Raw genomic sequence first — 22,317 nt, 5'->3', positions numbered from 1 at the left:
AAAAGCAGTACCTGTCTTGGCAGTCACCGGAACTAGATCAGTAGTACTACCGCCCCTTGCTGGTAAAAAGGAGAACAGAGTCGTATCTATAGACCTGGTAAAACCACAAGCATGTGGCCTATAATCAACAGTAGGCCCAGTGGACTCCCAAGAAACAACAGAATACCCAAACTTGCAACAATCCAAGAGGTTCAAACTGAAAGACTAATCACATTCGATCAGCCTGCAGTGCACAGAGAAGGACTATGCAATAATGCCATGGAACTCGTGCCTCTTGAGACACAGATTGAAACAGTTCGTCAAGAAACACCAGTCTACAATAATGTGGCATCAGAAAATGCTACCGAGAGACAGATTGAAAGAACAATCCCAACAATTGACAGAACTGCCTCTGGATATTTCATCAACTTCGACAACTTCTCTGAAGATCAAAGTAACCCCGAAGTGATGCCAGAAACAAAAATGACTTTTTCAGAAAATACAATGGGACTCCTTCAACAAATCAAAGAATTATATCTGGATTCACCGTTGATTGAGCATTGGATTATTTCAGGGGTATTCATACTCCTACTATGCCTAATTTTAATTTTAATTTTAGGAAAGTTTATTACAATTGAATGGACACAGCAAGTCAGAACATCAACCTAGTCCTCAAACCACACAGATCATCCCACGTGAAGAAAAGAGAACTGTCAACAGTAAATGTCATAGCCATTCCAATACCTGGTGGGGTAGTATGGGAGAAAACTGACTATGAGATCTATGGTCCGGTCGAGATCCTGAAGTATCCTCATCAACTGAAGGTTTCCTTAAGTGACTTTGTAAAACCTAGTACATTCTCTGATGATTGGGACTTTAACAGTATTAATGAGATGATGTCTGATTTAGTAATGTCAGCTAGATTCACAGAACATGATTATTTACAAGGTTCATCTAGTTATGAGCAGACATTCTGCTACACACATTATGGCAATCATTATTTGCATAAATCTGCACAGCCTAGAAATGTTTTGTAAGTATAATCAATGGAAACATTGTGCTACACCACCTAAAAGCAGTTCTAAAACATTTTCTGAGAAATTCAAGTACTTCTCAGGGTTTAACACCAGTGATGTAGAAACGTTTTATTACAAACTGTTAGATAAAACAGGAAAGAAAACAATGCTGACAAATTCTAAATTGATATATTCAGAAGCATTTTATGAAAAAATGATGACATTTGGTTTTGATTATTGGAAAAATAACATTGAAACAAAAACCATTTGGGGTACAAAAGATTGGCAGGTACAAGGCCTAGAAGCACTATTCAGAACCTGCATGATACCAGAACAAATGATGTTTTTAAATGACACAATTCACCAAACATCCTGTCTTGGCCTAGCTAAGATCAAAGACCTAAACAAACCGTCTTTTCCAAAGCCAATACCTGATAATGCAACAACAGATATTGAGATAGACGTAACTAAAATTTTACATTTTAACAGAACACATCCTGATTGGAAAAAGTGGTTAATCTGGCCTACTGACGCAAACAACTGTCAAGATAGATTCCTGAACAAAACACAGGGGTTAAAATTGACCAGACAAGACCCTAGATACTCCCAGAGACAACATCCAGGGATAGTAACAACATACAGTGTAGGGAAACTCTGCCTCGAATGGCTAGGATCATCCACACTGGCTGAAATTAAGCAACACTTGTCTTTACTAAAAGATGGTGCTGATTTGCGCGATTTTATTATGGGACCACGCAAACAGCGTCAAAAGCGTTTCATAGCGACCAGTATCTATGCTGCGTACAACGAGGCTTGGAAAGTCACACAAATTGAAACAGCAGAAAAAATACGAGAAATTGATCGTATTAATTTGGAAAAATCACTTTCTGTAGTGGACAATGGGTTGATGACTCTGTCCTCCAGAATATATTCGTTGGACAATATTGTATCTTCTGCCTTTGACATAATAGACAGAGACTTGCTAATGTTACAGCATGGCCAATCTCAATTACGTTCTATTGTACAATTAGGCTGGACGCTGCAAAATCTTCGTTCAGGCTATGTGCCTTGGCGTTTAATCAACACAACGTCATTATTTTCCATTTTTAACCTTACTGATAAACAAATCAGTTTGGCACAGAAAGGAGCAGACTATACAATCCTGAGCATCGAAAAACTTGAGAGATTACCATTGACAATGTCAGAAAGTCCTGTCATTGAATGGATAATACACGGGACTATCACAATTCCGATAACAACTTTCCGATTTAAAAAGTGCCTTGAATACATACCTACTGGCCAGTATGAACGATTGGGTAAAGGTTATGTTAAATCAGCATGGAAATTACCATACACACATTCATGCTATAGTGACAGCGACAAAAATTTATTTCTTAGTGGTGAAAACTGTAAACGTTCACTAAGCGGTATACTTTTGTGTCAGGGTATTAATTTACACGGAGCCTGTGAAGGTAATTCTAACAACCTTTCATGCCACCAGCTTGTCACACCTGCAACGCAGATAGAGCCCTTCTTTATGCAACTCGCGAATGGGAGTTACATTCTAAGAACGGATCACAGATGTTGTGGCCTTGTTCCAGGGAAAAGTTATCTCGTAAGCGTAACATCCATGGTCAAATGCTGTATGCAAGCATTGTTCCCGAGCGGGCCTGGAGACATAGAGACTCCCATCTGGCCTCGTCTGAATCTCTATTCTATACGAATTGATACTTTAAGCAAAATGAAGTCTGTGCTTTTGCAGACAACAGTGCCCATAACGTCATCAAAAGAGACGTATGATCTTCTAGTTGCAAGGAAAGCTACGGAGGTTCATGACCTTTTATCAACAAATTGCCCCGTGCATTTCGTAGAAATGCTTAGCCAACTCCTTAACATGTCTAGTGCCACAGGCATCCCAGGCATATTTAAGACGATTTTTACGGGACTGCTAACACCATTTCAAGCAATTCTGGGAATCGTTCCAAATTTTGTCCACTCTGTTTTTGGCGGCATACCCCTATTTTTGGGGCTTGTAGCAGGGATTTTATTTTTAACCCTCCTGCTTCGTTATGGCAAGCCACAGCTCAGACATAACTCCTATGGGAATGGAAGAGACAATCCTAGCAATGCGCTACCGGGACAGAATAACTAGAGTCCTTGGATTGGCCAGGCTGAGAGATCTAAACATGACCTGGTTCCTTTCATTCAGACCTATATGGCAATCCTGTATCTTACCGGTACTTCGATGTATGCTATGCGGAGATGAGTGCGTGTTGGACATCTGTCTTTCACTTCCATCAGCAGTACCAATGGACGTCGATACTTTGCTAAGTCCGATAACGGCTCACGCATTGTGTTGTCCCCAGCGGCTACCAATCCTGATGACGGCATTCGTTGAGACTCCTGTGCTACGACTAGGTGGTAACAGTGGAGTGAGTGACAAAAGCAACATCACCCAGGTATGACCTTCTGTGAGCATTGCTGATCCCGACTATGATGACAGCAATCATTCTCACACTTGCCAAGTTACAGCACTATCGAATTTGGTCGAACTGTCACCTGATTTTGTAGACCAATTCTTTGAGAGCCTGTCTGATATGATGTTCTCACCCGAACAGAAATAATAACTTTGGAGAAGCTTTCCGACACACAGCGTTCCCGTGAACTCTGAATTCGGCCTTCAGTTTTGAACAACAAAAACTGCTAAAAGCGTTGGAACTCTAATTTCCCCGTTCAAGCAATAATTCTTTTGAATTGAACACTTTTTAATATTCACCCTTTTTGGCACGAAAAATTCTTTGCTTAAAGTAAAAACTATTCATAGAGAACAGAAGCTTCAAACTTCTATTTCTACATACATCTAGAGACATAATAACTTTACACCAGCCTCTAGCACATTTATTGCAATGCATTTATATGTGATGATTTATCTCGCCCTTCTTCTGTTTCAGAGATATTTCATGTGTAATTCTTTTTGCATAATCGTTCATTGATTTCACATGCTATAACTTTTGAATGATTTCTATGCTTCAAAAACGTACAGTACCTACATTTTCACGTATTACAATATACGCCTATTTCAAATGCATATATGTATTTTGGGTGGGCAATGTTACACATGCATCTTATTGCTCTAGTTTTAGTAATTTGATGGACATGAATTCGTGGAGTGGGTGTGGCGTTCTAATCTAGGATCCTGATCGATACTGTGAATTTATGCCCCTATTCAGCTATAAATCCATTTATTCCCTATATTGGCATAACCGTTCAAGTGCAATATTCAGAAACTCATCTCTGGCCTCACACAAACAGAGCCACATTCCAGAATGACTTTCTCTGCCACTTCCTTTGCAACCAATCAGTGCAATGACAGAGCAGAAGTTACTATCTGAGATTCCTAGATTAACACTCTGAGTTCTTCAACAAGATAAAAACTCAGCAAACCTGGAAATCCCCGCTTGCTGTGTTTTGATTAGTAATAGAACTCTAATGAGCACTGATAGACGATCACTTCCTAGTGACATCTTTATTGACGTCTTATGTCCAGCAAACTTACGTCAAACAAGGCACCTTTCAGGTATACATATTACCAACGTTGCCTTAAGCAAACGCTAGCTGCCTCAATGCCATCGCTGCTATCTTCGCTGAAGATGAAGAAGCTGTCATGCTGATGATACCATAGCTGCTATCGTTATTGCTATCGCTGCTAACTAGAGAACGATGGTGTGGTGAACTTAGGAGCTGAACAGCCGTCCCCTGCAAAGAGCCCAGCAGATGCAAGCTGCCCGCGGACGCTGCCCCTCCTCCTCCTCGACGCGCTGAAGAAGAGACGCTGCCTTTCTCCTGCAGAGAAATCCAGCTCCGGCGTTTCTAGTCTACCCTTGCGGGTGACTGGGATATCAAGCCCTGAGGGAGATACCAGACCTCCATCATTCTATTCCAGAGGTATGGTGTTGACTAAACCCTTGAGAGAGAATTTTTGAAGCAAACCTTGGCAAAACCAACTTAACTTAAAGCTACTTACTTACTCCCCTCCCAAGTATTAGGCTTAGGTCAGGTACACTGGGGTAGGCATAGTTAGAAGCACCAGTTGAGTATTTTAGCCTAATGTATATATGAATGTATATATGTTTTATTCCTTTTAAACCATTGTATGGCTAAGAACCCATATAAATGCTTTTACAGTATTATTTCGCAATATTTATCTTACTGTACGTACTTTTTATAATAACAAGTCTTGCAACTGTGGCAATTCATTTCTCTTGTACGAGAAGAAAGACTGTTCAATAAATGTTACCTTTTATTGACAAACGCCCGTCTCTCTATTCTCTATTGTGAAAGTAAACTGCACCAACCTGACTGAGTAAAATAACTGTCTATTGTTTCACACGACCCTAGAGATTGACTCTTGATCTGAGGAGCAAAGTTGTCATGTTGCACGGTTGTTGGAAAACTGAATCCCTTCTTGTCTGTACCAGGGAAGCTGATCACTTCCTATTCAGAGAAGAAAGTTTCCAGTGACCTCTGAGCTAGTTGGTAACAAATCCAATTAAGTTTAGCATAGTCAGTGGAGGCCTGGAAGATCCGCACTTCTACATCGATACTACTGTTTATGTTATTCCAATGCGCAGGGCCTATTGGGAAAATAGGAACTACGCTACAGCACCGTCGGTTAGATACTCCCAGAGCTCACACCTTTGCTGCAATGGCCTTCCACACTGTCTTACGCTGGTGTACCTTGAGCTGCAAGCATGAGAGACAAGAGGGGAAAATGATCAGTGACACAGTGTCATGTACCAACATCTATCAGAATAGTAGCAAGATACAAACTCATTACAAATTCTACGATCTGTCCATCCCACACTAGGGTACATCTCACATGGGCACTCTACATGAGATAAGCTGATGTGATTGCATGAAGTTGTGAGGGGGAACACAGTTCCTGCACATCTCACACACATGCAGGATGCTAGCACTGAAACCCCTATGTGGCTTGCACACATCTCCAGTCCTTTGCATGCCTGGGCACCACATACATCACATATCAATCTGTTTCTGGGGTGGATTCACTGTGTCCAAGACTGTGCAGCACTTAATGTCCCTGCCCTGTGAATATATGAGTATGCCATGTGTGTGGCATTGAGGGACATGGACTTACAAACAAAAAAAACATCAACACAAGTCCGGTTTTGTGCAATCTAAAGGGCTGAGATGGTGCATAGCTGGTGTGCAATGTGAAAAAAAACTAGTAAGGACACAGTAAGTGACGTGATGTTACCTCGTCTTGGTGGGCCGGCATTGTGCTGACCATCTGGGCTCACACTGAGATGGGCAAGAGGGGCACACACAGCCATTCAGCCAAGCAATCACTGTCTTGACACCTGCATGACCAGCTTACTGCGTCACTGTATAGCTGACAATGCAACACACTTCACTCAGACCTATAACTGCAGGCAGGGAAACCTGTGACATTGGGACACACACTCCTTCCCCCGGGAGACAGCATGTTTGTCAGTGCATGACACAACCCCACACCCTCAGGCACATACTGCATCAGTCCAACTACATGTGTGCGCCCCCTGCCCCACACCTCCGCTTTTGATGACTTACCACGAAATTTGGGGCACCATACAGACTTGGGTACTGTCTCAGCACCTCGTCCACCAGGACCTCGAGCTCCTCGCTTGTGAATGGTCTAGCATGGATCTTCTCTGTCCTTGCCATCCCTGTGGACATGGAACAACTGTGGTGGAATTGGGTGGTAAGGGGTCTCAGGCAGCAGTCTCTGGAGGCAGCAGCAGATGAGGAGTCTCAGGCAGCAGTCCCTGGAGGCAGCAGCAGATGAGGGGTCTCAGGCAGCAGTCCCTGGAGGCAGCAGCAGCTGAGTAGTCTCAAGCAGCAGTCCCTGTAGGCAGCAGCAGATGATGGGTCTCAGGCAGCAGTCACTGGAGGCAGCAGCAGCAGCAGGTCAGAGGTCTCTGGTAGCAAGTTTTGTGAGCAGTGTAAATGTGAGGCTCCCTCCCACACATATGCAGCCCCCTGGGGTTGTTTCAGAGGTACCAAGCTGCAACAATTGGTGGTCCAGGTCTGCCTCATTCAAAAGCATCCAATGACCACCTCTGCAGTGGCAGAGCACGCCTACCGCAATTTTCAAAATGGCATCATGCCACCGCAATCATCGTTTCCATTGGTTCTAGGGCATGCTCCATGGTGGTGATACACCGCAGGGGCCTGATGTGCGCTACCGCGATGGTGCATCTTTCAACAACATCCAATGACCGCCTCTGCGGTGGCGGAGCATGCCTACCGCGATTTTAAAAATTGTATCATGCCACCGCAATCATCGTTCCCATTGGATCTAGGGCATGCTCCATGGCGGTGATACACCGCCGGTGCCAGGCGGGAGCTAACGCGATTTTGGGGCCATACAATTACATGAGGCACCGCGAATTTAGTGGCGGAGCCTGCCAACTGCCATTTGGGCATGTCTCCATTCCATTGACTACTGCACCTGTGTTAGGTGGTGTGCCGGGGACACACCGCTGGGGCCAGGTGGAAGCTACCGCAATTTTGGGGCCATACAATGCAATGAGGCACCGCAATTTGTGTGGCGGAGCATGCCAACCGCCATTTGGGCATGTCTCCATGCCAATGACTACCGCACTTGTGTTAGGGGGTTGCCGGTGACACGCCGCCGGGGCCAGACATGAGCTACCGTGAATTTAGGGCCATGCAATGGCAATGGCCATCTGGCATACTTCAACAGTCCACAGTGGCCACATGGTCACGAGCACATCATCGTGCACACAATGCCAATGTTCCATTGACTCCACTGGTGACTACACATTCCATGTTTGTGTATGTGTGTCGTAGATTGGTCTGTACTCCCTCACATGTCACTTATGAATTAGATCAGTCAATGAGGCAGAACAATACATACACAATGTGGACACATGTCAATGTGTTGAGGTGCAGTGATAATCACAGCAATGCTTGTCTCACTGTATGATGTAGTTGCTCATACACGCAATTGTGGTCATTGTGTTGTGGCTGTGTGCCAAATTGAAATGATGCATTAAGGTGTGACAAGTACAGCTGCTAAGTATGAGCCAGTGCTGTTGATTTGTTACACATTGGCTAAATGTCATGCTCCCAGGCGTGCACATGTGAAATGTGGCCATATCACTTTGTGCATTCACATTGACCTATGTGGTGTTTGAGGTACTTGTGTATTGTAAATAGAGAGGTGTGCCCTTTGTGTAGCTCAAACGTCCACACATGTAAGCTGGTGTGTCACTCAATTATTAAGTCAGTCTTTGTTTTTGCTGCATCATCCAGAAAGTGATATGCTGTGCCCATCTCATGATGGATTGCATTGACATGTGTCCACTTACATCTCTACTAGGAGGAGGCCAAATCTGATTTGTCATTTGACAGTGCTGGAGGACATGGAGGATGTGGCGATCATTCGCAAATGAAGTCTTGATAGGTCCACCCTGAAAACACTTTGTGATATATTGGAGCCCCACCTGTAGCCTCGCCGGACATATGCAACAGCTTTCACCCCAATTTATAAAATGATGACAGCCCTCCATTTTTTTGCCACTCGATCATTCCAGGAGACAGTGGCCAGCGCTGGTGGGGTGTCTCATCTGATGTTCAGCATGGTCCTGCGTGATGTTCTGTCCGCCATGATGATATACAAGGACAGATATATCCATTTCCCCAGGGGTGCTGAATTGCCAGCTGTGAAGAGAGACTTCTATCCCCTTGGGCACATCCCCCATGTTGTTGGTGCCAGTGATTGCACACATGCCGGTCTTGTGCCACCACAGGCACGAGAGCACATATTCTGGAATTGCAAACATTACCACTCCATTAATGTGCAAGTGGTGTGCCTGGCAGATATGATTTCCTCGCATGTGTGTGCCAGATTACCCGACTCAGCCCATGACTCCTACATCCTTCGGAACAGCATTGTGCCCCAGCTGATGGCTAATATGCTTCCCGAGAATGCATGGATTGTGGGTGAGTATGTCTAGTCGAATGGCGTGCTGGGTGTGTGACCTGCTGCCCTCTGCCTGTACAACATTGCAATGTCTATTTGTCATACCTAGGTGACTCTGCATATCCCAACTGTCCATGGCTGCTGTCTGCTACAATGAGGCTACACCGCAGGGGCCTGGTGGGAGGACACGTCGTATGGTGGAGCAGACTTTTAGTCTGCAGAAGTCACGGTTCCGCTGCCTGGACAAAACCGGAGGTGCACTGGCATCCTGGCCCAGGAAGGTGTATCAGATCGTAGTGGCATGCTGCATGCTTCACAACCTGGCCATTCGCAAGGAGATTCCCCTGCTCCTGGATGATGATAAGGACCCAAGGCCCCCGCCTGCACACCAACCTGAGTCTAGTAATGAGGACAGTGAAGAGGAGGAAGGTGGTGACATGCGTCAACAGCTCATCACCCGCTACTTCACTTGAAGGTGGGTGACAATGTACAACATACCCATTGTCTGGTGACATTGCTGTTGTCATGAAGGGCTATGTGCGAAAAGTAACAACAGCCAGTTGTAAACTCAGCTGTGGGTGGCTATGTTACGGTGACATGTCATTTGTGAATGTATACAGGATGTGTATGTTGACACTTGTTGCCCATTGTGACATCTGCATGTTGGCATATGTAGATGGTAGGTGTTATCCTTGTACATACTCCTGATACATTACGGACATGTTGAAGACTGTACATCCTGCACTAAAGACAGAGCTGACACAAACAAAAGTGTGAAAGGTATTTTATTTACAGAGTTGACATGTGAGAGGGGGGTGTACTTTTACATGGAGGAGGTGGTGGAGCAGTGAGTTGACAGTCAGGGTAAATGAGATGAAAGAGTAGTTACCACATTGATGTGGTGACCCAGTCCAACAGACAGATGCCATTCAAGAGGCAGTGTGGGGAAGGACAGTCTAAACAGTCAATGCAGTGGGGAAGATGGTTGCCATCAGGGCTGGCTCTGTGACTGGTGTTTGGCAGGTACTTTGCCTCCAGAGACTCCCCGGCTCTTCTTAGGACGGCCCCTTGGTCGCTTGGCAGGGGTGGGTCCTTCTGTGGTGCCAGCAGCGTCTGAGGACCCACCCTTCTCTGTGGCCGCAGGGTAGGAAGGTGAATTGGTATTCGGCGGCCCACCAGAGGGAGGTGGAGGTGTTGGTTATGGTGCCGGCGTGTCCCTCAGTAACCAAAGGAAATGATGGACGGAGCGGTGACAATACAAGCCTTCACCCCCAGTCAACTGATCTGGGTTTAACCCATCACCGTTCTTTAGCCCATTCTGCCACCCCAGTTCAGACATGGCCATATGCAAATCAGTCTGACCCTGTGCCTCATGGGAACAGTCCAGCCCGAACTACCAAGCCATACCTTCCCTGGACCGGAAACAAGCTACCGAGAACCGGTTTTTGGCATTTCAGCCTTCTTCAGCCCGGTTTGCTTGAATCAAGTGGCAAAGTGAGCTGGGGACTCACGTCTGAGCATACCCTGCCAACTTACGGCGAACAGAGAAAAACCAAAGGAAATGATGGACGGAGCATTGACAGTACAAGCACTCACCCCCAGTCAACTGATCTGGGTTTAATCCATCACCGTTCTTTAGCCCACTCTGCCACCCCAGTTCAGACATGGCAATATGCAAATCAGTCTGACCCTGTGCCTCATGGGAACAGTCCAGCCCGGACTGTCAAGCCATGCCTTCCCTGGACCGGAAACAAGGCACCGAGGACGGGTTTCTAGCATTTCAGCCTTCTTCAGCCCGGCTTGCTTGTATCCAGTGGCAAAGTGAGCAAGGGACTCGCGTCTGAGCATACCCTGCCAACCAAAGGAAATGATGGACGGAGAGTTCACAATACCAGCACTCACCCCCAGTCAACTGATCTGGGTTTAATCCATCACCGTTCTTTAGCCCACTCTGCCACCCCAGTTCAGACATGGCCATATGCAAATCAGTCTGACCCTGTGCCTCATGGGAACAGTCTAGCCCGAACTGCCAAGCCATGCCTTTCCTGGACCAGAAACAAGCTACGGAGGACCGGTTTCTGGCATTACAGCCTTCTTCAGCCCGGCTTGCTTGAATCCAGTGGCAAAGTGAGCAAGGGACTCACGTCTGAGCATACCCTGCCCACTTATGGCGAACAAAGAAAAACCAAAGGAAATGATGGACGGAGCGTTGACAATACAAGTACTCACCCCCAGTCAACTGATCTGGGTTTAATCCATCACCGTTCTTTAGCCCGCTCTGTCACCCCAGTTCAGACATGGCCATATGCAAATCAGTCTGGCAACTTACCTGTTACGTGGTCACATTTGGCTTTGTGACTTGGCACATCTATGTGTGCATGGAGGAGGTTTACATTATGCTCAGTTGTGTCATGAGACAGAATGGTATGTCTACCTACCTAGTAATTTGCTTGAGGTGGTCCATTATATGACACATGCATCTGTGTGGCATGGAGAGCTCCATCTTGTTGTACTGGGGAACAAGGGAGCATGCTTGGAGTAGTATTGCAGGCCTCCCACCCCCAAACAGCCAAGGAAGATGTCTAACTACCTGTTAGGTTGTTTGGTGTACTGCAGTGGCTTCCAAGTGCTTGTGGGTGGGGGAGTGCTCCATCCTGATGGGGTCTGGGCCAGGGGGCATGGTGGGAGTAGTGGTGCTGGCCTCCTACAAACACCCTCCCAGGGAAGATGGCTACCTGGCTGGTAGGTCGTTTGGTGTAATGCAATGACTTCAAAGTACTTCTGGGTGGGGAAGTGCTCCATCCTGCTCAGGGGTGAGAAAAGGGGGACTATTGTTGCAGTGCGGGCCTCCCCCAAACACACACCCCTCCCTAGGAAGATGGCAACCTCCCTGTTAGGAAAAGGTGAACAGTACAATGGATGCCACATGCTTCTGGGTGGGGGGAGTGCTCCATTCTGCTCAGGGGTGAGAAAGGGGGACTGTTGTGAGTTGCAGTACAGGCCTCCCACACACACACACCCCTCCCAGTGAAGATGGCTATCTGGCTGTTAGATCGTTTGGTGTTCTGCAATGGCTTCCAAGTGCTTCTGGGTGGGGGAGTGCTCCATACTGCTCAGGGTTGGGAAAGGGGGACTTTTGTGATTTGCAGTGCAGGCCTCCCACACACACACACCCCTTCCTGGGAAGATGGGAACAAGAGAGGATGCTGGAGGTAGTATTGAAGGCCTCCCACCCCCAAACAGCCAGCCCAGGGAAGATGTCTACCTACCTGTTAGGTTTTTTTGGTATACTGCAATGGCTTCCAAGTGCTTGTGGGTGGGGGAGTTCTCTAGCTTGATGGGGTGGGGGCCAGGGGGCATGGTGGGAGTAGTGGTGCAGGCCTCCCACCCCCAAACAGCCAGCCCAGGGAAGATATCTACCTACCTGTTAGGTCGTTTGGTGTTTTGCAATGGCTTCCAAGTGCTTGTCGTGGGGGAGTGCTCCGTCCTGATGGGGTGTGGAACAAGGGTGCCTGGTGTGAGTTGTAGTGATGGCTGCCAGGACACATGCCCCCATGGTAATATTGTGAGTGAATGGTGGATCTGTGAGACAAGTTGTTTGTGGGTGTATGGCGCAGATGGATAGGATTTGTCCTAGATGGTGTAGCTTTGTAGCTGTGCAAGACAGTACATATCAGTGTGGTGGTAATTATTTGTTTTTACTTACCGGCCTCCACTCCGCCGGATAGTCCTGTGAGACTCTCGGGATGCAGTATGGCAAGCACCTTCTCCTCATATGGTGTAAATGTTTTTTGTAGAATTGGAGGGCCACTGCCAGTATGGTTAGCCAGCTCCCAGTTTTTGCTCCTCCTCTCTTTGACAACCCACTTCAGATCATGCCACCGCTTCATGATCTCCTTCATGGATCGCGGGGTGGTCCCTACTCCATTGACCCTTTGGACTATCCTTTCCCACATTTGAGTCCTTGTGGCTAATGGTGTCTGTTGTACCAGTCTACCAAACAGTTGTGGTTCCACTCTGACTATATTATTTACCATGACTGGCAACTCACTTCCTGTAGATTTGGTCATTTTATATGTGGACAAGGTATGTGGTGTACAAAGTGTTTGTGGGTGCATGGGTGTGAGTGGTGGGTGTGGTGGTGGTTTGTGTGGTGTGTTATGTGCTGGGGATTGGTGGTGCTGCTGTGATGGTGATGATGGTGGTGGTTGTGATGATGTATATGTGCTGTGTTCTTTTGCCTCTCCTCTCTGATCTGGTGAATGCCCTTCTCTTCTGGAGTGTTGCAAAGGATTGTGGTCAGGGAAGGGGCTAGTTTTAGACTCTGTAATGTGGGTGTGTCCAAACTTGGGATTCTTGTATGGTGTGTTGTGGGTGTTGTCCTGGGAATTGTATATTTCTTTTTGGCATGTGTTTGTTTCATTGGGATGTGCTTTTGTGTATTTGGGGGTCATGGGTACTTTGATTTGTGCTATGTTTGGCCTTATTGAGGGGTTTTTGCATCGTCCGTCATGTTGTCTACGGATCGTCTGCAGCGGTAGATATGCGGCAGCTCTTCCGCTGGTTCTACCATTCATTCCAATGTGCGACTGCGGCGCTCGGAAATAGCGGTACGTGTTATTTTCCGCTTCCATGGCGGTCAGGGTGATTTTCCGACCACCATCCTAATGGGCCCCTAAGTCTCTGTGGGCAGTTTGACAAAAAAACGGCCTACTAGTGACCCTTAGGCACCGGCCCATCGGCCAATGCCCGACTGCCCTCGTAACTAAGGGTGGGTGTAGTATGCGTAGTGGGGCTACGCGAAGCTACGTGAAGTGGGCATAATGCTACGCCCGCTCACACGCTTCGCGTAACCCCACTACGCGCCTCCCGCCTCCCTCCCGCCCTCTTCTACATACATAATTTTAATTAACGAGTTCAGTAAAAGTATATAAAAGCACTTACCTGGTCCGCGGCGTCCCGGGGCTCCCTCTTCTATTTTGCTCCGACTTCTCCCATCGAAATGGGCATGTGCGGCCGTTCACGCATGCGCATTTCTCGCAAGAGGGAGGCGGGTGGTGGGCAATTTCGCTCCGTCCATGGAGCGTGTGTAGTGTTGCCTACTACGCCTACTTTGCAAAATGCAAAGTAGGCAACACTACGTACACTCCGTGGGCGGAGCGTAGTCTTGCGCCCAGGGTTACTCGTAACCAATCCGATGCTGTCTATATGTTTACTTTAAAAATCGTTAAGAAGCGTATACACTGCCCCAATATGTTTTATATATGATTTCTTCCTGTATCTGTTATTTTAAGTTTATGTTTGAAAGGTAGGAAAATAACGGCCTTTGCTACTTTTCTCAATATCTTTAGTGGCCTTGACATAAAAATACCGATCACGCAGGTAAAACACCGCCTAGGTAGCACCATAACACCATAACACTGCATAGAGGCGGTTGAGGGATTCAGTGTCCCAAGGACCTGTGTGGTTGTGAATGAACCAGTCACACCTTAGGTCCTTGCTTGTAAAAGTTTGCTAGGACTAAGATAGTGGCCAGTAGCCTCCAACTGACTGGCTTGAGTTGTGTCTGCCATAATTTTTATTTACGTCTATATTTTTTCTGGTGTCTTCTGAAATGTTTACATGTCGCCTTTTAGACACGTAAGTGCTCTTTCTAGTACATTTTTTACATTTCCTTAGGCATTTCATATAGTGATATTTAGTTCTATCATCAAGAAGCAGTGGGGGTGCTTACAGAAAACTGTTTTGTAAGTGGGACCATCCAAGAAGGGTAGCTATTGGAGGTGGACAAGCCAACAGATTAACAGGGAGAGCAGAACCAAGAGTCTGGCTTGTATCTTAGAACCTGTGCTCGAGCCCTGAAAAAATGGTATGGAAATCATCAACAAACATCACATAAAATATGGTAACGTCTCTTCAATGTTCAAAAAAGTTTTTTTCTTTAACATGCGGAAGCTTTAACATTAATTGGGTACATTCAGTGATCAAACTGTAATAAAAAGGCATGAGAACTGGGATAGTGTGTGCAAAGGGCCGTTGAGTGGGCGTGGATTATACAAAACTACATATTTTGTAACTTTTTTCAGTCCTTCACCATTAGGTAACTACATATAAAAATAGGGCACAGCTTAAATGAAAGATAAATGCAAGTTAGTTAATAAGTTAAGTCACATTAATCAGTTAAGTTAATCAGCTGTCGTACGTTATGAAACTTCTATTAGCTAATGCACTGAAGAGGTCTTTATCTGTAACCAAAAAGCTACAGAACTGAATCATGGTTGGTGCAGTGGAGAGTTTACTGCTGCAAGGTCCTAGTCTGTGACGGAAAGCACTGTGAACATGTAAATCATTATTTTAAACTTGCATAACACACATTTAAGATAGACTGCTACAAAATGCGCAAAAAGGTTTAAGATAAAAAAAGTGCTTCCAAAATATAGATTTTAGTAATACTCAGACTGAACATAGTGCATAGTGCCGTAAAGGCAGAAACCGGAAGTCGGAGATTTAATGATTCTTAGAGTGCTGCATTTATCCCTCCCTCTTTTTGCTCGTTCTCCATTGGCTGGCTTCCTAAATGGAGGCCAGCCATTGGAGGAGAGAGCCATCCCTCCAAATAGGCTCCGTCTTTTTCGGATTTGGGGGCGTCATTTTTGCTGTTCTTTAGCTCGTGACGTAGTCCGTCACTCAGGACAGCAAAACCACGCCCCCAAATCCGAAAAATATCTGAAGCTCGAGTCCGCCATTTTTTCCCGCAGTCTAGCCTGCACCAACCCGTCTCCTGTGAGGTCGCCTCTTCAGTCACCTTGCAGCCTCCCTCTCAGCCCCTGCAGACTCCCACCTCCCTACTCCCTTTCGCTCTCACCCGTTCTCCCAGTCCGTAGCTCCCTGCTCTTTCTACATTATGAAAACAGGGGGAACAATTGGTCAACTGTAACGCACGTCTCCTTTTCTTGTGCCTGGCCGGCAGTGATCCGATTCGGCTTGATGCTCAGCAACACGGCACCTTTAACTACTGAAATTCACTCAAAGAACTACAAGCCCCATTTCCCTATGTACTAACAGTGACACACGCAGTGTCGTCATGACGACCTTTCCGGCCGGTGGGTCTCCGATACTCCGGTTCTTTGCCGCCCTATGACCTGGATTTAAGCTCCGGTCCCGTGACTCCGATTGCACGAGGTGAGGACCGGAACCTGAATAGGTTGAGATGCTGAGTGACATTTCAAAATGAAGTAAGTGCTGTAATAACGCGAAGACACACTTTGAGTCCGTCCTTACTAGCGTTCTTCTTAATCAGCCCACACTAGATCTCCAGTTTAGAGACTTCTCTTTCACTTCGCTCTCCCGCCAACAAACATTACCTTTTCTCAATACTACCCCCAGGACCACCCACATTATCCTTCCGGTCCTGTGTGCAGCCCGCTGCTGCTCGACTTTGACCGCGAGGTGATGCCGGTGGCTGGCGGCCTGGGGCTCTACACGCGGCGCCTGGTGCTGCTCACCGGGGTGCCCATGCGCTTAATCGGCTTCAGGCAGTTCTCGGACTCCTTCCTGCTGGATCAGCCGGGCGACTGATGCCGGGGCAACGCCACGGCGCACCGCCTGCTTGCCCCCACCGGGGGCCCCGTGGTGGGCCCCAAGCATAACATGAGCCACAGCCGGGGGCTCCTGGAGCACCCCGCCCACGCCGAGGACCCGCAGCTGGGCAAGGACTGCCAGTGCAGCGAGTGGAGCTACCAGATCCGGGCCGGCCTGGGGCAGAACGTGGTCAGCAAGTTAAGAATGATGTGACCTGACCTGTGACCCCGCTCCCAGCAGTACACCCATCAAAGCACGGTACTGAACGCACGTTCGCACCAGTACCTCCACCCCCCGTTTCACAGAGGGACCCGGCATGGTGCAACTACTCTGCCACTATTGTAGCCCGCCAAACTCCTCAACACTCCCCCTCACAGAATTAAAGCAGGCTTTCCCCGGTGAGACAGGCACTGCAGCGCCCTTCTACACTGCTAAACCCCTCACTGAGGCAGGTGCCTTCGGCATGGTACTGCGTGCACTATGGCACCATTATACACCCCATCAGATTTCTCACGGAAGAAAGGCACACAGAGCTAGGACTGTATGCCTTCGAAACTGTTCCCTTGGAGGCAGGGTACCTTCTGCTTTGCAGGGCATGTGCTGCAGTGTGATTACACCCGTTATTAAACTCCTCACAGAGGCCGGGTACCCTCGGCGTGGTACACCAGCTACCATATCTCTATTAGACGCCTTCTGCGGGTAGGGTGCCCTGATGTAGAATGTACTATACCCTCACTGAACACCTCTCTGAGGCAGCGTACCCTTCACAAGGTTCGACATGGATTGACGCTCTTTTTTGTACCCCACTAGATTCGTCAGAGAGGCAGGGTACCCTCGGCATGGCACCGCATGCCCTGTAATGCAGCTCCGTGGCGCCATACTCCATAGGAACGGCTCATGTATGAAGCGAGGAGAAGCAGGGAGCAGCCTCTGGCAGAACGTGAACCTGGAAGGTATGGTAAGGAGCTCCCCGCCCCTATACTATAGAAACTGTTGCCCCACCACATTCCCTACACTGCCCTCACTCAAACTATATTGTTCTTGCAGGTGGCTTCAGCAGACACCGCCCCCACCAAAACCAGCACCCCATGAACTCTACCCTCTCATAACACCGAGAGCACCTCGGCACTGCGCCCCACCGTCTACCGTACCCCCTCTGTCAGACAGATCACGGCACACCGGTCCCTCTCTCAGCACAGCTTTCATGGCACATCCAATCATAAGAGCCCTCCCTGACCCCTTCCGTTCACACAGAATCCACTTTATACACACATCTCCCCTGGATTACTAAAGATTCATCGACACGCTAGGGCTGGGTTGCTGCCCGAAACATCTGTGTGCTTCTGGGGCTAACGCGTATTTAGAGTTCCCGTCTAGAGACTGCATTTCTCCGGCCTGCTGCTATGAACATTCTTGTTCGTGCCAAGAACCTTATAAGCAGACTTCTACCCAGATTTAAACTGCATACTGGTTCCTAATAAAAATCACTCAATATGGTAAATACACGGCAGTCTGTATATAGTGCTTTCTTAGTCGATTTTACGCTTCGAATTCCTTTACATAAAAAGCGTACAATTGCCTAATGTGGTGGTCCTACACTGCAAGGATGAACAGTCGCGCTGGCCCTGCCGGCTTCGCACTCGTGGCCTGCAGTTATCGGCATTTGTCAGCCGTGTGTGCTTGGCACCCCGAGGGAGGGGGCAGCTCTACTCTGTGAGTTGGCAGGCTCAGGCTGCGTAGTGAAAACAAATAATATTAAATGATAATGACATTCACTCTGCTCCCAGTATAATATGAATTAACTCCTCCCTTGCTGTGCTGTTCTTTTCACGAGCTGAGCTCTTCACGGAGGGCATTATTTTTACAGGCGGAGATTGGGGGTGTTTTCGAGGATTAAACCCCCTAACTCTTCCCTGCTTTACTTTTCATATTATCACAAACAGTGTGTCCTTGTGACCTCAAAAACACGGCCTCCCTTGCCAAGTGACAAAATGACACACAATGGAGCTCCCATTGCAATCTCCCGACAGCTTTCACTTTCGTTATCTAACTGTGTCAAACTAGACATTCATTGGTGACTGCATCTGTCAGCGACACAGAGAGTGGGAAACAATAAAGCATGAAAACAACTCCCGCCTTAACAAAATTAGAGAATGGAATGAATTCTAGCATTTAGTATTTTTTTACGAAAATAGTTTTTGTTTACGGTCCCTGTTGAAGCAACTTGCTTATTGCTGCCCACACTTGTTTTTAGTGTGTTTTTTTTCCACTTTTTTACTCTTTACCTACGCGGTTTTCATTGCTGATTCCAAAATCGCTCCTCTCCAATTTTTTTATCCGAACGCTACGTAACCTACACAGTTCCGTCCTTTCAGCCTTATGACAATACTTAACATGACATGGCAGTAGTAGCAAGAGTTGAAACCTGCAGAGCAGCACTCATGTACTGTGGAGGCTGAAACCCAGCTGAAAAATAAACAAAACTCGGAATGGAGATCAAGTGCATAACAATCACAGTATAAGCAGCAATGTAGTAAAAAGAAAACCAAACGTAAATCACTATAAAACACAATTTATTAAAATGTAAAATTGACTAGCATTAAAAATGGAGGCCATAAAGCAAGTGAAAATGATAGTCGCTTAAAGTGGAAGCTAGAACCAGTAAAAGTAGTAGTACTAAATCCCCTACAGTGAAAATACCGGTAATTTCAAAAAGTAAAAAATGCTCCACATATCCAAAAACAATAAAATACTACCAAAAGAAGTAAAAGGCATAATCATTGCTAAAAAGCGAAAAGCAACAACTCGGTTAATTTAAAAGTCACGAGCTAGTACAATTAAAAGTCCCAAATCGAACAGTGCTAGCGAATCACTTAATAGTATTGTGGTGAAATGTAACACTGCTGCTGTGGCTTTAATTCTAAAAGCGCCGATTCCCTTTGATAATGTGTTTGGAGACCGCGGAATCGATGGCATCATTTGTTATTGTTACATGGGTATCATGTTCAGGAAAGGGCTAATTGTTGGCGAATCAGTGGCGTAACCAGTGTGACATGGGCCCTAGTGTCAGGAAGGAAATGTTTCTCCTGGCTGAGTGTTGAACTCTGAAGTGGAGCAATAATCGGGGTTCAATATCCCCCCCCCCCTTCCTCAGGGCTCTGGTGCCACTGCACCTGCTGTACAAATGATTCCTATTCCCGTTAGTGGGTGCACGTAAGAGTCAGACTCTCACTACCTCACTATATCACGACTCACTCCCTCAAAAAAATCACTACATCACTCTCTCACTAACTCACTCTCTATCTCACTACCTCACAACTTCACTCTCTCTCTCTAACTCACTACCTCACTCTCTCTCTCACTACCTCACTCTTTCTCTATCTCACTAAGTCACTTTCACTCTCTCTTTCACTACCTCACTCTCTCTATCTCACTACCTCACAAACTCACTCACTGCTTCTATCTCACTACCTCAGAACATCCCTCTACCTCACTCTTTCACTACCTCACTCTGTCTCTCACTACCTCACTCTCTATCTACCTCTCTCAGTACATAACTCTCTCTACCTCACTACTCCACTCTATCTATCTCACTACCTCACTATCTCACAACTTCTCTCTCTCAAAACATCACTACCTCACTCTCTCACTACCTCACTCTCTAGCTCACAACTTCACTCTCTATCTCTAACTCACTACCTCAATCACTCTCTATCTCACTACCTCACTCTTTCTATCTCAATAACTCACTTTCACTACCTCTCTATCGCACTACATCACAACATCACTCTATGCTTATATCTCACTACCATACAAAACATCCCTCTCCCTCACTACCTCACTATCTACCTCACTCTCTCACTACCTCACTCTCTCTCTTTCAATACCTCACTCTCTCTCTACCTCACTACCTCACTCTCTCTCTGCTAATGCAATAGGTATCACATATGCAAAAAAAAGCTAATGCCAATAGAAATGACAATGCCATTTATTTAGGGATACAAAAAAGATAAAAAATGAGCAATACCAATAGCTCTACCTATAATATTGCCGAGACCATTGCATTGTAAATGCTTGTTTATAACTGTCCTTTAAAAGCCCATACTTCACAGCCGAGCAGGGGACTCTAATCTGCTTTTCTAAAAATGAAAAGTGATCAGCAGTAAGGAGATATATAAGGTAACATGTTCATTTGTGCCACACTCATATCACAGGAAAGATCAATTCAAACTATTTCTACATGTTTCTACACTTTCTGAGCTATAGCATTTTTAAAATCTGATTTACATTAGTCAGATTCTAATATTTATTTTGCAACAAATGACAAAAAACAATTTGGTGTGTTTAATTGCGCAATACAAATTCTTGTTTTATACTTCATGTCTGCAAAAATACTATGTCTTTCTTATGAATGAAAAATATACCAGGGACGTAAGATGTTTGTGGGAGGAATGATGGTGTAATCATGTATTATAAGGAATAAAATACCCTCTGCTGTATCCTTATAAAGGATGTTGGCCTTTAGCCTCGTTCCTCTATGGGGTCGATTCCGATTCGGGGAAAAAAAGGTCCATATGATTTGTATCCGGAGCCCTCTCCGCACGAATCGTACCCGTCCGTCCGAGTCATGTAGCACGATCTGTATTCCGTGAATCCGTCCGAATCGTCGCGATCCGTACGTATTGCAAGGCTGAAACCGTGAACCGTACGGCTCGTACACATGCCGTACGACCCGACGAGTACGATCCGGACCGGGGTAGGGGGACGCGATTCGTACGGTCCACGTTAGGTAAAGGCGAGTCGTACGGAAAAGCACACATACACACCGTACAGTCTGTACAACCCATGATCACAGGGGTACGGTGCATACCCCTGCGATCATGGGGTGTACGTACCGTAACCCATGTACGATGGGTGTACGCACCGTACCCCATGTACGATGAGTGTACCCATCCTTACATGGGGTACGGTGCGTACACCCAGCGTACGTGGGGGGGCCGTTCCGTACCTGTTTCGGCGCAAACTCTACTTTTACGGCTGTTTTCAGCTCCCCTAGAAAAAGGGTCGTACGGTGCGTACCTAACACGTATCGTACTTGCTGGGTCGTAAAAACCAGCCACGAACCGTACAGATGTCGTGTACAGCGGGTTCCGAGAGAGAATCGTACGGAGATTAGAGTTGCCGGTCTCTGTACGACTCGTACGGAGTACGGCTCCTGGTACGAATCGTACTTTGTCGTACGTACGGGGGACGTTGCAGGGTACGATTCGTACGAGAAAAACGCTCCGAACGGCTATTCGGAGCGTTTTTTCCCGAATCGGAATCGGCCCCTATATGATCACAGAACATCTTGGTGATTTGCAATACCCATATAATGTAGGGCAGGGGGTACATTATCCCATATATTGTAGATCCGACAGCTGTGCACTATTAAAAATGCTACAGTTTGGAAGGTAGCTGGTCGATATTTACACAGGAGATACTCATTTTAAAATATCTTTTAATTATTAACCTTGAATGCAGTTCTTAAAAAAATGATATAGTACAAAATTTTGATAACGAAAAAATGTATATATTTTAAATGTGTTTAATCATTTAACTCACAGGAACATTATTTTGAAGCCGGTAAGCATTCATGTACTTAGATGCAATTACTGACAAGAGGAAGTGGGAAAGTCTCAAAGGAAAATAAAGGTCCAAACAGCATCTTATTTGTAGGGTCTTACTGCCTTT

This window comes from Lissotriton vulgaris, chromosome 2_2 (assembly GCF_964263255.1).
Source record: "Lissotriton vulgaris chromosome 2_2, aLisVul1.2, whole genome shotgun sequence".
Taxonomy (NCBI): domain Eukaryota; kingdom Metazoa; phylum Chordata; class Amphibia; order Caudata; family Salamandridae; genus Lissotriton; species Lissotriton vulgaris.
Note: the sequence above shows the minus strand (reverse complement) of the source record.